Genomic DNA, 14551 nt, shown 5'->3' with positions numbered 1-14551 from the left:
CAGAGGGATAGAAAGAGGGAGGGAGAAGTGGGAGAGGGGGAGGGGAGGGGAGGAGAGGGGGAGTGAGGGAGAGGAGAGATGGGGAGGGGAGGGAGTTGGAGGGAGGGGAAGAGAATCAGACAGAGAGTTGGGGAGGGAGGTAGAAAGAGAGAGGGAGGGAAGGAGGGAGGGAGAGAGAAGGATGGGAGAGGGAGGGCGAGAGGGAGATGGAGGGTGAGAGGAAATGGGTGGGAGAGATGGGAGGGGGAGAGGGAAGTTGAAAGGAGGGAGAGGAGGAGGGGAGGGAAGAGGGGAGAGTGGAGGGAGGGAGCGGGAGAGAGAGAGGGTGAGGGGGGGGTGGGAGAGAGGGAGAGGGATAAAGAGGGAGAGGGAGAGGAAGCGAGGGAAAGGGATATAAAGAGGGAGGGAGTGGGGGTAGAGGGGAGGGGGAGGGAGGAGAGAGGCAGAGGGAGAGTGAGAGGGAGAGGAAGCGAATCAGATAGAGAGTTGGGGAGGGAGGTAGAAAGAGGGAGAGAGGGAGGGAGAGAAAAGGATGGGAGAGGGAGGGCGAGAGGGAGAGGGAGGGTGAGAGGAAGAGGATGGGAGAGATGGGAGGGGGAGAGGGAAGCTGAAGGGGAGAGGGAAGTTGAAATGAAGAGGGGGAGAGGGGGGGAAAGGGATATACGGAGGGGGAGAGGGAGGACGGGGAAAGATATAGAGGGGGAGGTAGCGAGGGAGAGGGATATAAAGAGTGGGGGAGGGGAGGGGGAGAGGGAGGGGGGAGAGGAATAATGCGATAGGAGGGAGAGATGGAGGGAGTGAGAGAGAGGGAGGGGAGAGGGCAAGTGGGGGAGAGAGGGGGGAAAGGGGAGCGGGGTAGGGGAAGGGGAGAAAGGAGGTGAGAAAGGGAAGGGGGAGAGGAGAGTGGAGAGGGGGGTGAGAGAGGTGGCGAGTGAGTGGGAGGAGGAGGGAGGGAGGGAGGGAGGGAGAGAGAGATACAGGGGAGGGAAAGAGAGCGAGAGGGAGGAAGAGAGGGAAAGGGAGAGGGAGGGAGGGAGAGTGAGAAAGGTAGATTGAGGGAGGGGGAGGGGGAGAGGGGGAGAGAGGAGGGGGGAGAGAGAGAAGGACGGACGAAGAGAGGGAGGGAGGAAGGGGGAGAGAGCTAGTGGACAGGGCAAGGCAAGGGGTGAGGGGGAGAGGGGGGAAGGGAGAGGGCTAGGGGAGGGGAGAGAGGGGGTGAGAAAGGGGTAAGGGAGAGGTGAGTGGAGAGGGGGGTGAGAGAGGTGGCAAGTGAGTGGGAGAAGGAGGGAGGGAGAGAGAGAAACAGGGGAGAGGAGGGGGAGGGAAAGAGAGTGAGAGGGAGGGAGAGAGAGAGAAAGGGAGAGGGAGGGAGGGAAAAAGGGAGAGGGTGGTGTAGAGGGGAGAGGGGAGGGGGGAGGGTGAGATGAGGAGAGGGGGAAGGATGGAGGGAGGGAGAGAGAGATATAGCAGAGGAGAGGGGAGGGAGAGGGAGGGAGGGACAGGAAGTGAGGCAGAGGGATATAAAGTGGGGGAGGGGAGGGGGTAGAGGGAGGGGGACAGGGAGGGGGGAGAGGAATACTGCAATGGGAGGGAGAGATGGAGGGAGTGAGAGAGAGGGAGGGGGAGAGGGTGAGTGGGGGGGAGAGGGAGAGTGGGGGGGAGAGGGGGAAAGGGAGCGGGGTAGGGGAAGGGGAGAGAGGGTGTGACAAAAGGGAAGGGGGAGAGGAGAGTGGAGAGGGGGTGAGAGGTGGCGAGTGAGTGGGAGGAGGAGGGAGGGAGAGAGAGATACAGGGGAGGGAAAGAGAGCGAGAGGGAGGGAGGGAGAGTGAGAAAGGGAGGTTGGGGGGGTAGAGAGGGGGGAGAGAGAGAGAGGGAGAGGGAGAGATAAAGAGGGGAGGGGGAGGGAGAGGAAGTGAGGGAGAGGGATATAAAGAGTGATATAAAGAGGGAGGGGGAGGGGTTAGAGAGAGAGATAAAGAGGAGGGGAGGGGAGGGATATAAAGAGGGGGAGGGAGATGGGGAGAGGGGGAGAGGGAGGAGAGGGAGGAGGAGGGATGGAGAGAGGAACAGAGGGTGAGGGCATGGAGAGAGAGGGAGGGAGGGAGGAAGGGGGAGAGAGGGGGTGAAGAGGGAGAGAGTGAGGGGAGAAGGGGTAGGGAGAGGGGTAGGGGAGGGGAGAGAGGGGGTGAGAAAGGAGTAGGGGAGAGGTGAGTGGAGAAGGGGGTGAGAGAGGTGGCGAGTGAGTGGGAGGAGGAGGGAGGGAGAGATACAGGGGAGGGAAAGAGAGAGTGAGAGGGAGGGAGAGAGAGAAAGGGAGAGGGAGGGAGGGTTTCATGACATATGGGAGTGATGATAAACCTGATCCTGATACGGGTGTCTCCTGTGGACTGAGAGTGGGAAGGGGGGACCGGGAGAGGGGAATCATGATTGGGGGAGAGGGGAGGGAGTGGGAAACACCAGAGGGACATTCTGTAATGATCAATAAACCAATTGTTTGGGATCAAATGACCAGTGGCAGCGCCGGAGATTTTTTCTTGCTGCCAACAGAGCCAAGTTGCTGTTCCGAGCATCGCCGCTGCTGTTCCTGAAGTAGTTTTTGACGTGTCTGAGGCGAGGGAAACTCGGTTCGCATGAGGACCGACACTGACCCAGACACGCGTTCTCATCAATAACACACCGGCCGGGCCAGTATCTGTTCGATGCCTTTAAGAAGCGACTCTGCGTCCAACCCTTCAGCTGGAGTGAAGTGCAAGAATTCTTCAAGCACTGTTTCGTTATTCAAACACCGCACCACCACTGATATTTGCTCCTTTTTACTCAAGTCTTTACTTTCACCCACCATGACGGCAAAATATCCAGCCTCCTTAATTTCTGCACGTATTTGATGTCTGACCATATCTGCCATAATACCCATAATTTCATTTCGGATATCGTGATGGATGTTGTTTGCATTTCCAGGATTGTCCTCTATTTTTTTAGCTGCAGTCTAATCAAACTTCCCAATTACAGGGAGCAACTCAGCGAAGTTTCCCCTATTGCCAGATCCATCATTCTCCCGGTGTCCTCGCCGGACAACGCCTCGGCTCGCAGTACAGCGCAGAGACCCAATCACTGCTCGCATATACTCACCATTTTCTTGGACAATCTTTGCATGTCCTTTATCAAGCATATTTCCCAGTCTTGCACCGTCTTGTTTTCTCAATCTGAATTCGGCCCGCGCCTCCATCGCAAACTTATGGGCCGCACTGACACGGTGGGTTTTGAAAGCTGCTGTCGCTTTCCGCCAGTTGCGGTAACCGGAGACTCAGAATGGAGCCCATGTCCTCCACGCAGGAAATGCCTGCACGCCAAGCAGAACGTAGCATCTTTTGTGAGTGAATATTCAAACTCCTTTGCTGATCGCCAGACTGTTGCGAAGGGCCCTTCCTCAGGCTGCTGGCTGACTGACAGCGGCTTCATCCACCTTCTCTTCCCAATCCCGCTCCATTTCCTCTCCCTCTCCTCCTCCGATGAACTGCTGTCGTCCTCATCCCCACTGACTCCTTTCTGCATCTCACTTTCAATTCAGACCGGCTCAGGCTGATCCCTCTGGATGAGCTCGTTTTCTGACTAAAAATCCATCCACTTCTCACGCCCGCCAAAACCGTGCACGTGCCCGGCCCGCCATCGTGTGTAAAAGCACCACGTGCGCGCGTGGCATCAGTTCGTCTCGCGAGACCACGGGTCTGTGCCGGGATGGAGTCAGTGACGTCACCACCTCCAGTGACCTGAGATCAGCTGAACTGATCTGAGGACAGCGACAGCGAGACAGTGACAACGAGCGGATAAGCAGAAGTGTAGAGTGCACCCGACAGAGTTTATAACTTTATTGCTGCGTGGGTGCTATGGCAATTGGGGGCGCTGTCTCACTACATCAACTGGAGAAACAAGCTGTATTCAAAACTATACAGAGAAAGCAAAGCAGCTGCAGTCAATGTCTTGGTGGGGCTATTGCAATTTCTGATGGGGCTATAGCCCCAGCTAGCACCACCTTAGCGCCGCCCCTGCAAATGACCTTGCCTGGTGTCTCGGGGCTGGGTGTGTCTGCACCCGCACTGCCCACCGCTCCTGGCACTCCTCTGCCGCTTGTCCCACACCCCTCCCGTGGCCATTCACAACATCTTGTGCTCCTGCCAGATTTACAAACTTGCTCTCTGCTACATGTTGACAAATGTAGTACGTGCAAAAATATCAGGCACCCAAGCTCTGTGTGTCTAAGACTGATACACAGTAGGATATATATTCCTCATTGCAATTTATTACTATTGTGTATATTATTATTCTGTACTTTATTATCAGTTAAGTCTGCACACTGATGAGTGTGTTTTTAAATGTTGCTGCTGCAACGAAAGAATTTCCTACTCCGGATCAATAAAGTACTTATCATTATTATTATTTATAGTATATTTTATACATTGCAATGTACTTCTATCACAAAACAACATATTTTACAACATATATCAGTGGTATTAAATCTGGTTCTGATTATGATTGTAAAACAATCACATACCAAGGACTCAAAAAACACCTTTTAATAATGTTGGTAGAAGATTATGCCTGTCATGTTTGTAACTCAAAAAATCAATCGAGAGAAAAATATGCGAGAAAACGTGTCTACTTCGTTTTGCTTTTGTGAGGCGCTCACATGTGATGCGGTGGCGTAATAACGTGTGCCATTTGCATAACCCGTAATGGATTATGTAAACAAGGAAGAATGCTTAATCAAAAATATATTTACAACATTACTCCAATATTAAATACACTATAATGCCCTGCTGTAAGGGGAGATGGGATCTCCATTTCCCATTTTGTCCAAAAGCCCCACAACAGGGCAACAGGCCTCTCAGTGCCACAGGGAAACTAATTCCTTTGCTTGATGAGCGTTGAAACCCACAGCCTCCTGAAGTACAATCAATTCTACCATTGAACGATGACACTTTGAAGGGATCGTTCTGGTGCTGTTGCTGCACTTCTAGTCTCCCATGCCATCCCCACTCCTCGACGAGCAGACTGCTGACACCCCACCCACAGTGCAGCCTTTATGTCGGGTAGGAGTTCAGAAGAACTAAGAGCAACAGGTGCTGAAAGTACTCCAAATGTTTTGACCAAAGTATCGGGCAGGAGGCACAGGAGCCTGAGGTCCCACCCTGCCAGGTTCAATCACATTATAAACATCAGGCTGCTGAACCAGTGTGGATAACTTCACCTGCCTCAACACCGAACTGATTCCACAACCCACAGACTCACTTTCAAGGACTCTACAACTCATGTTCAGTATTACTTCTTTACTTTTTATATTTGCGCAGTATGCCCTCTTTTGCACATCGGTTGTTTGTCAGTCTGTGCTATTTACAGCTTTTCATAAACTCGATGGTATTTCTTTATTTTCCTGTAAATGCCTGCAAGAAAATGAACCTCAAGGTAGTACGAGACATGGCGACAGATAGGTACTTAGATAATAAATTCACTTTGGACTTTGACTTTGACAGAAGTTCCTCAACTAGTGAAATCAGAAACACGGGGATTCTGCAGTTGCTGGAAATCTTGAAGGACACACACAAAATGGCGGATGAATAGTGAAGGGTCTCTGAACAAAACCTATTTACTCACTGCCTGTTACACCGCTGGCGCTGAGAGCAGCATTGACGGTCCTCCATCTCTGTCTGTGTAGAAGGACTCTTCATCGCTGTTCCCATAACAATTTTGCTTTACCACTCAGGTTTGTCAGCCCTGAGCTGAACCCTCGAATTTGGGGACTGGCGGACCACTCTTAGTCTGGCCTTACCCTTTGACCAGTATGGCATGGGTGACCCTGCCAAAAGCCGAAACACAAGGCCCTGTCTCCAGACAACGTCGTTCTCCAGGTCATTGAGGCACGCAAGCCGCCAAACCCTATGACAGGGTTGTGGTCCTCTTGGAGGTTGGCCCAAAACCTGGACTGTTTATTCCCCTCCATAGACCCATAGATACTGCCAGACCAGCTGAGTGCCTTAACTGTGTCACCCAGTCAGCTGGATAACCCCTTTATCTCTCATCATAGACACTGCCTGACCGGCTGATTTCCTCAACTGTGTCGCTCAACTGGCGAGATAACCTCTTTATCTCTCAACATAGATGCTGCCCGACCTGCTGAGTATTTTGAACATTTTATATTTTTTTATTAGATTTACAGCATTTACATATTTTGCTTAGAATAGCTGAAATACAAACTATCTAAAACTCTGACAAACTTCTATCGATGTGTAGTGGAGAGTATATTGATTGGCTGCATCATGGCCTGGTATTGAAACACCAATGCCCTTGAAATAAAAATCCTACAGGAAGTAATGGAGATGGCCCAGTCCATCATGGGTAACACCCTCCCCACTATTGAGCACATCTACATGAAATGCTGTCACAGGAAAGCAGCATCCATCATCAGGGACCCCTCCCCCACCCTTATTGCTACAATCAGGAAGGAGATACAGGAGCAGTTGTTACCCCTCAACCATCAGGAAGGCGGTACAGGAGCTTCAGGACTCACACCACCAAGTTCAGTAACAGTTATTAACCCTCAGCCATCAGGAAAAAGGTACAGGAGCCCCAGGACCCACACCACCAGGTTCAGGAACATATAATAACCATATAACAATTACAGCACGGAAACAGGCCATCTGGGCCCTTCTAGTCTGTGCCAAACTCTTACTCTTACCCAGTCCCACCGACCTGCACTCAGCCCATAACCCTCCATTCCTTTCCTGTCCATATAGCTACCCAATTTAACTTTAAATGACAACATCGAACCTGCCTCAACCACTTCTGCTGGAAGCTCGTTCCACACAGCTACCACTCTCTGAGTAAAGAAGTTACTCCTCATGTTACCCCTAAACTTTTGCCCTTTAAGTCTCAACTCATGTCCTCTTGTTTGAATCTTCCCCCACTCTCAATGGAAAAAGCCTATCCACGTCAACTCTATCTATCCCCCTCATAATTTTACATACCTCTACCAAGTCCCCCCTCAACCTTCTACACTCCAAAGAATAAAGACCCAACCTGTTCAAACTTTCTCTGTAACTTAGGAGATAAAACCCAGGTAACATTCTCGTCAATCTTCTCTGTACTCTCTCAATTTTGTTGACATCTTTCCAATAATTTGGTGACCAGAACTGTACACAATACTCCAAATTTGGCCTTACCAATGCCTTGTACAATTCCAACATTACGTCCCAACTCCTATACTCAATGCTCTGATTTATAAAGGCCAGCATACCAAAAGCTTTCTTCACCACCCTATCCACATGAGATTCCACCTTCGGGGAACTATGCGCCATTATTCCTGGATCCCTCTGTTCTACTGCATTCTTCAATACCCCACCATTTACCATGTCTGTCCTATTTTCATTAGTCCTACCAAAATGTAGCACCTCACATTTATCAGCATTAAACTCCATCTGCCATCTTTCAGTCCACTCTTCTAACTAGCCTAAATCTCTCTGCAAGCTTTGAAAACCTACTTCATTATCCAAACTCCGCCTATCTTAGTATCATCTGCATACTTACTAATCCAATTTACCACCGCATCATCCAGATCATTAATGCATATGACAAACAACACTGGACCCAGTACAGATCCCTGAGGCACACCACTAGTCACCAGCCTCCAATCTGACAAACAGTTATCCACCACAACTCTCTGGCGTCTCCCATCCAGCCACCACTGAATCCATCCATTTTACTACTTCAATATTAATACTTAACCATTGAACCTTCCTAACTAACCTTCCATGTGGAATCTTGTCAAAGGTCTTCCTAAAGTCCACATAGACAACATCCACCGCTTTACCCTCGTCAACTTTCCTAGTAACCTCTTCAAGAAATTCAATAAGATTTGTCAAACATGACTTTCTACGCACAAGTCCATGTTGACTATTCCTAATCAGACCCTGTCTATCCACATAATTATAAATACCATCTCTAAGAATACTTTCCATCAATTTACCCACCACTGATGTCAAACTCACAGGCTGATAATTGCTAGGTTTACTCTTAGAACCCTTTTTAAACAATGGAACAATGTGAGCAATACATCAATCCTCCAGCACCATCCCCGTTTCTAATGACATTTGTAATATTTCTGTTAGAGCCCATGCTATTTCTACACTAACTTCCCTCAAGGTCCTAGGGAATATCCTGTCAGGACCCGGAGACTTATCCATTTTTATATTCCTTAAAAGTGCCGGTACTTTCTCTTCCTTAATCATCTTAGTTTCCATAACTACCCTACTTGTTTCCCTGACCTTACACAATTCAATATCCTTCTCCTTAGTGAATACCGAAGAAAAGAAATTGTTCAAAATCTCCCCATCTCTTTTGACTCCTCACATAGCCATCCACTCTGATTCTCTAAGGGACCAATTTTATCCCTCACTATTCTTTTGCTATTAATATAACTTTAGAAACCCTTTGGATTTATTTTCGTCTGACTTGCCAAAGCAACCTCATATCTTTTAGCTTTTTTAATTTCTTTCTTAAGATTCTTTTTACATTCTTTATATTCCTCGAGCACCTCACTTACTCCAAGCTGTCTATATTTATTGTAGATCTCTCTCTTTTTCCGAACCAAGTTTCCAATATCCCTTGAAAACCATGGCTCTCTCAAACTTTTAACCGTTCCTTTCAACCTAACAGGAACTTAAAGATTCTGTACCCTCAAAATTTCACCTTTAAATGACCTCCATTTCTATATTACATCCTTCCCAATCCACTCCTTCTAAATCCTTTTGCACCTCCTCAAAGTTAGCCTTTCTCCAATCACAAATCTCAACCCTGGGTCCAGTCCTATGCTTCTCCATAATTACTTTATACTTTATACATTATTGTCGCCAAACAATTGGTACTAGAACGTACAGTCATCACAGCGATATTTGATTCTGCGCTTCACCCTCCCTGGATTATAGATACTAAGTATTATAAATATTAAAAATAGTTAAAATAAGTAAATATTAATAATTTAAATTATAAATCATAAATAGAAAATAGAAAAATAGAAAGTAACGTAGTGCAAAAAAAACCGAGAGGCAGGTCTGGGTATTTGGAGGGTACAGCCCAGATCCAGTCAGGATCCGTTCAGCAGTCTTATCACAGTTGGAAAGAAGCTGTTCCCAAACCTGGCCGTACGAGTCTTCAAGCTCCTGAACCTTCTCCCAGAGGGAAGAGGGACGAAAAGTCTGTTGGCTGGGTGGGTCGTGTCCTTGACCATCCTGGCAGCACTGCTCCGACAGCGTGCGGTGTAAAGTGAGTCCACGGACGGAAAATTGGTTTGTGTGATGTGCTGCACTGTGTTCATGATCTTCTGCAGCTTCTTTCGGTCTTGGACAGGACAACTTCCATACCAGGTTGTGATGCACCCTAGAAGAATGCTTTCTATGGTGCATCTATAAAAATTAGTGAGGGTTTTAGGGGACAGGTCAAATTTCTTTAGTTTTCTCAGGAAGTAAAGGCGCTGGTGGGCATTCTTGGCAGTGAACTCTGCTTGGTTGGACCAATTCAGGTGATTTGTGATATTGACCCCAAGGAACTTAAAGCTTTTGACCTTTTCCACTTGCGCACCACCGATGTAAATTGGGTCGTGCGGTCCGCTACTCCTTCTGAAATCAACAACCAATTCCTTCGTCTCGCTGACATTGAGGGATAGGTTATTGTTTTTGCACCATGCCACCAGGTTCTTAATCTCCTCTCTGTACTCAAACTCATCATTACCCGAGATACGACCTACAATTGTTGTGTCAATTATATTGAAACTAATGGCATTGTGATCACTGGACCTGAAGTGCTCCCCAACACATACCTCTGTCACCTGACTTATCTCATTCCCTAACAGGAGATCCAACACTGCCCCGTCTCTAGTTGGTACCTCTATGTATTACTGCAAAAAACTATCTTGCACACATTTTACAAACTCCAAACCATCCAGCCCTTTTACAGAATGGGTTCCCAGTCTATGGGTGGAAAATTAAAATCTCCCACAATCACAACAATGTGCTTAGTACAGACATCTGCTATCTCCTTACAAATGTGCTCCTCCAATTCTCGCTCCCCATTAGGTGGTCTATAATACACCCCTATAAGCGTTACTAAATCTTTTCCATTCCTCAATTACGTCCAAATAGCCTCCCTAGACGAGTCCTCTAATCCATCCTGGTCATAATGGTCTGTGGACTCAGGGAGGGGGTGGGACACGGTCAGGGGACATGTGATGGTCTGTGGTCACAGAGAGGGGGTGGGACACAGTGAGGGGACGTGTGAAGGTCTGTGGTCTCAGAGATGGGGTGGGGGAGGCGGGAAACGGTCAGGGGACGTGTGACGGTCCGTGGTCTCAGAGAGGGACGGGACACGGTCAGGGGACGTGTGATGGTCCGTGGTCTCAGAGAGGGGGTGGGACACAGTCAGGGACGTGTGATGGTCCATGGTCTCAGAGAGAGGGTCGGACACAGTCAGGAGACGTGTGATTGTCCGTGGTCTCAGAGAGGGGGTGGGACACGGTCAGGGGATGTGTGACGGTCCGTGGTCTCAGAGAGGGACGGGACACGGTCAGGGGATGTGTGATGGTCCGTGGACTCAGGGAGGGGGTGGGACACGGTCAGGGTACATGTGATGGTCTGTGGTCACAGAGAGGGGGTGGGACACAGTGAGGGGACGTGTGACGGTCCGTGGTCTCAGAGAGGGACGGGTCACGGTCAGGGGACGTGTGACGGTCCGTGGTCTCAGAGAGGGGGTGGGACACAGTCAGGGGACGTGTGATGGTCCGTGGTCTCAGAGAGGGATGAGACACAGTCAGGGGACGTGTGACGGTCCGTGGTCTCAGAGAGGGAAGGGACACCGTGTGGGGACGTGTGATGGTCCGTGGTCTCAGAGAGGGGGTGGGACACAGTCAGGGGACGCGTGATGGTCCATGGTCTCAGAGAGGGGGTCGGACACAGTCAGGAGACGTGTGATGGTCCGTGGTCTCAGAGAGGGATGGGACATGGTCTGGGGACGTGTGACGGTCCATGGTCTCTTTTTTTTTTTACAAAATTCTTTATTACAAATGTCGGTGTTATACAATATTTACAAACCCAGTGAATAACACATTTACTACACTACAAACAGACAATACATGTTAAACCAATATATTGCCATCCTCATCAATGATGGCATTTACACCCCGCGGAGCCCAACGGTCCCGGAACATCTCGACGGTCGCCGTGGACTGTGCGTATTCCTTTTCAATGTTCACCCGGGCTCGAACATACCCCCTAAACATAGCCAGGCAGTCCGCCCGGGGAGAACCTCCTGCCACCCTTTTCCAGGAGCCACGGATGGCAATTTTCGCCAGCCCCAGGAGCAAGTTGACAAGGACATCCTCATCCCTCTGTGCCCCCCTCCTTACTGGATGACCATATATGAATAGGGTGGGACTGAAATGCAACCAGAAGGCGAGAAGCAGCCCACGCAAATACGCGAAAAGGGGCTGCAGCCTCACACACTCCACGTACATATGGTACACGGTCTCCTCCAGCCCGCAGAAGTGACACGCGGCTGGGAGATCCGTGTACAAACTAAAGAACTTATTGCAGGGCACCGCTTTATGCAGCACCCTCCAGCCGAGATCCCCAAGGTGCATGGGAAGGACTCCCTTGTAGAGGGACTTCCACTGGGGACCCCCCTCACCTCCAGGTGGAAAGACCGACCGCCATGGCGTGTCGGGACGGTGGACAAATGCTAGGAAGTGGAGGGTGTGGAGCAGCAGCCCATAAAGGTACCTCCTGCCTGCATCCCTAAATGGGATTGTGGGTGTTGATGAAAGACGGCTCAAGTTGTGTGGATTCGTCTCTCGGGCAAGGCTGCGGGGCCTGGGCCCGACGAGCAGCTCAGCCCGAGTCGTTCCACACACCTGAGCCGCACTGACATCCGTTGAGACAGGGCAAGGGTCGGCCAGGACCCCGCCCTCTGCCAGAGGAGGGGATTCCCGGCCTGAGGCAACCATGTTCCAGACTCTCAGTAGGTCCTGATAGAAGCCGGGCAGCCTCTGCAAAGCAGCACGGCTGACGCCCGCCGGTGGTAGCTGCATATCTTCGGCAAGACAGCAGCCCCTCCGGAGGAAGAAAGTCGCCAACACGTGCCACCTGGGAGGGTGCTCGGCGTACAGGAATCTCTGCAGAGTCCTGAGGCGGAGAGCCGCCAGTCGTGTGCGTACACACACCAGCCACTGTCCGCCCTCTCCTTCTGGGAGACTCAGAACTGCTGCAGAGACCCAGTGCTTCCTGTTTCCCCAGAAGAAGTCCACTAGCTTCCTCAGCATTCTTGCGACAAAAGGGGCAGGGGGGGGCGAAGGTGACCATCCGGTACCACAACATGGAGGCCACCAGCTGGTTTATGACCACCACCCTGCCTCGATAGGAAAGCACCCTGAGAAGGCCTGACCAGCGCCCTAGGCGGGCCATGACCTTTGTCTCCAGGTCCTGCCAGTTCGCCAGCCAAGTCTCCCCAGAAGGACTCAGGTAGACTTCCAGATAGAGAAGACGTCTGGTGCTCCACTCAAAAGCTCTCATCTCCTCCGGCAGGGAGTCCACCTGCCACTGGCCTACTAAGAGTCCGGAACATTTCGCCCAGTTGATCCTGGCGGAGGATGCCGCCGAGAAAACATCTTGGCACTCGCGCATCCTCCGCAGGTCACAGGGGTCTGTCATCATGAGGAGTACGTTATCGGCGTAGGCCGAGAGGACGACCCCCATGTCCGGTTCGCGCAGAACCAGACCTGTCAGCCTTCGCCGAAGAAGGCTGAGGAATGGCTCGACACAGATCGCATACAGTTGACCGGACATGGGGCACCCTTGACGCACTCCTCTTCGGAAGTGGATAGGTCCTGTCAATGATCCGTTAATCTTAACTAGGCACTCTGCGGCAGAGTACAGGAGCCGAACTTGGGCCACAAAGTGTGGTCCGAGCCCAAAAGCCTGCAGGGTGCCCACCAGGAAACTGTGGTCCACCCGGTCAAAAGCCTTCTCCTGGTCAAGAGAAAGAAACGCTGCCGGGGTCCCAGTCTCCTGGAGTAGGTGGATCAGGTCCCGTACTAGGTGGACATTGTCCTGGATGGAGCGGCCCGGGACTGTGTAAGATTGGTCAGGATGGACCACCTGTCCAATTACCGAACCCAGACGGTTGGCCATTGCCCGGGCGAAGATCTTGTAGTCCACGCACAAGAGGGAGACCGGCCGCCAGTTGTTTAGCAGGCGGAGGTCTCCCTTCTTGGGCAGTAGGACCACAACAGCTCTTCGCCATGAGAGGGGCATTTCTCCGGTGGCTAGGCTCTCCCCTAGGACAAGGCTGTAATCATCCCCCAGGACATCCCAAAAAGCCTGATAAAACTCAACACTCAGTCCATCCAAACCAGGGGACTTGCCCCTCCGGAGTTGCCGAAGGGCAGTGGACAGCTCCTCCCGAGTCAGGGGGGCATCCAGACGCACTGCGTCCTCTGGGCTGACCTTAGGCAAATCCTTCCAGACCTCATTACACGCCTCCGCATTTGACGGATCAGGCGAGAATAAGGACCGATAGAATGAACGGACCTCGTTGTTAATTCCATCAGGGTCCGTGATGGAGGAGCCATCGGCAGCCAGCAGCTCCACTAGCTGCTTTTGAACTCCCCACCACCTTTCCAACGAGTAGAAGAAGGGTGAGCCACGGTCCAAATCCTGCAGCATTTGGATCCGTGACCTCACGTACGCACCTCGGGACTGCTGGAGCTGCAGGTTCCTTAGTGCGTCCTTCTTCTCCTGGTATTCCTGCCACAGCTGCTGGTCTCCAGCGGTCGGACCGAGGCGGGACTCCAGGTCAAGCAACGCTCTCTCAAGCCGCTCAACCTCAGAGCTCCGCCTCTTTGTTGACCCCCTAGTGTACTCCCGACATAAAAACCGGATGTGGGCTTTGCCCACATCCCACCATAGCCGTAGGGAGCAGAACTCTCTCCGCCTTTCCTTCCAGGAGACCCAGAAAGCTCAGAACGAATCCCGGAATCGGCTGTCCTCCAGCAGCCGGTTGTTAAAATGCCAATACCCGGATCCCACCCGAGGGTGTAGTGGAATAAATTCCATCCACACAAGGTGATGATCCGAGCACGACACCGGCCGCATGGAGGACGCCGACACGCGGGAGACGTAGGCCCGAGAGATGTAAATGCGGTCTATCCTGGAACCTCCTTCTCTAGACCTTCTCGAGAAGGCGCTAGAGTTGGGGTGAAGATTCCGCCAGCTGTCCACCAAGTCAAAGGAGCCGACTAGCTCCTTTAACTTTTTTGCCGAAGCTGGGTCGCGTTGGAGGCCCGAACGGTCCTCCGCCTCGAGGGTACAATTGAAATCTCCCCCGAGGATGACGCAATCCCCAGGATCGATGGAGCTCAGTAGGGTGGACAGCTGGCAGAATAGGCGCGTCTGCATCACACCGCGCCTGGGAGCATACACATTGATAAAATGCAATGGTACGCCATCCAGGCGCA

This window comes from Mobula birostris, chromosome 10 (genome assembly GCF_030028105.1).
Source record: "Mobula birostris isolate sMobBir1 chromosome 10, sMobBir1.hap1, whole genome shotgun sequence".
Lineage (NCBI taxonomy): Eukaryota > Metazoa > Chordata > Chondrichthyes > Myliobatiformes > Myliobatidae > Mobula > Mobula birostris.
Note: the sequence above shows the minus strand (reverse complement) of the source record.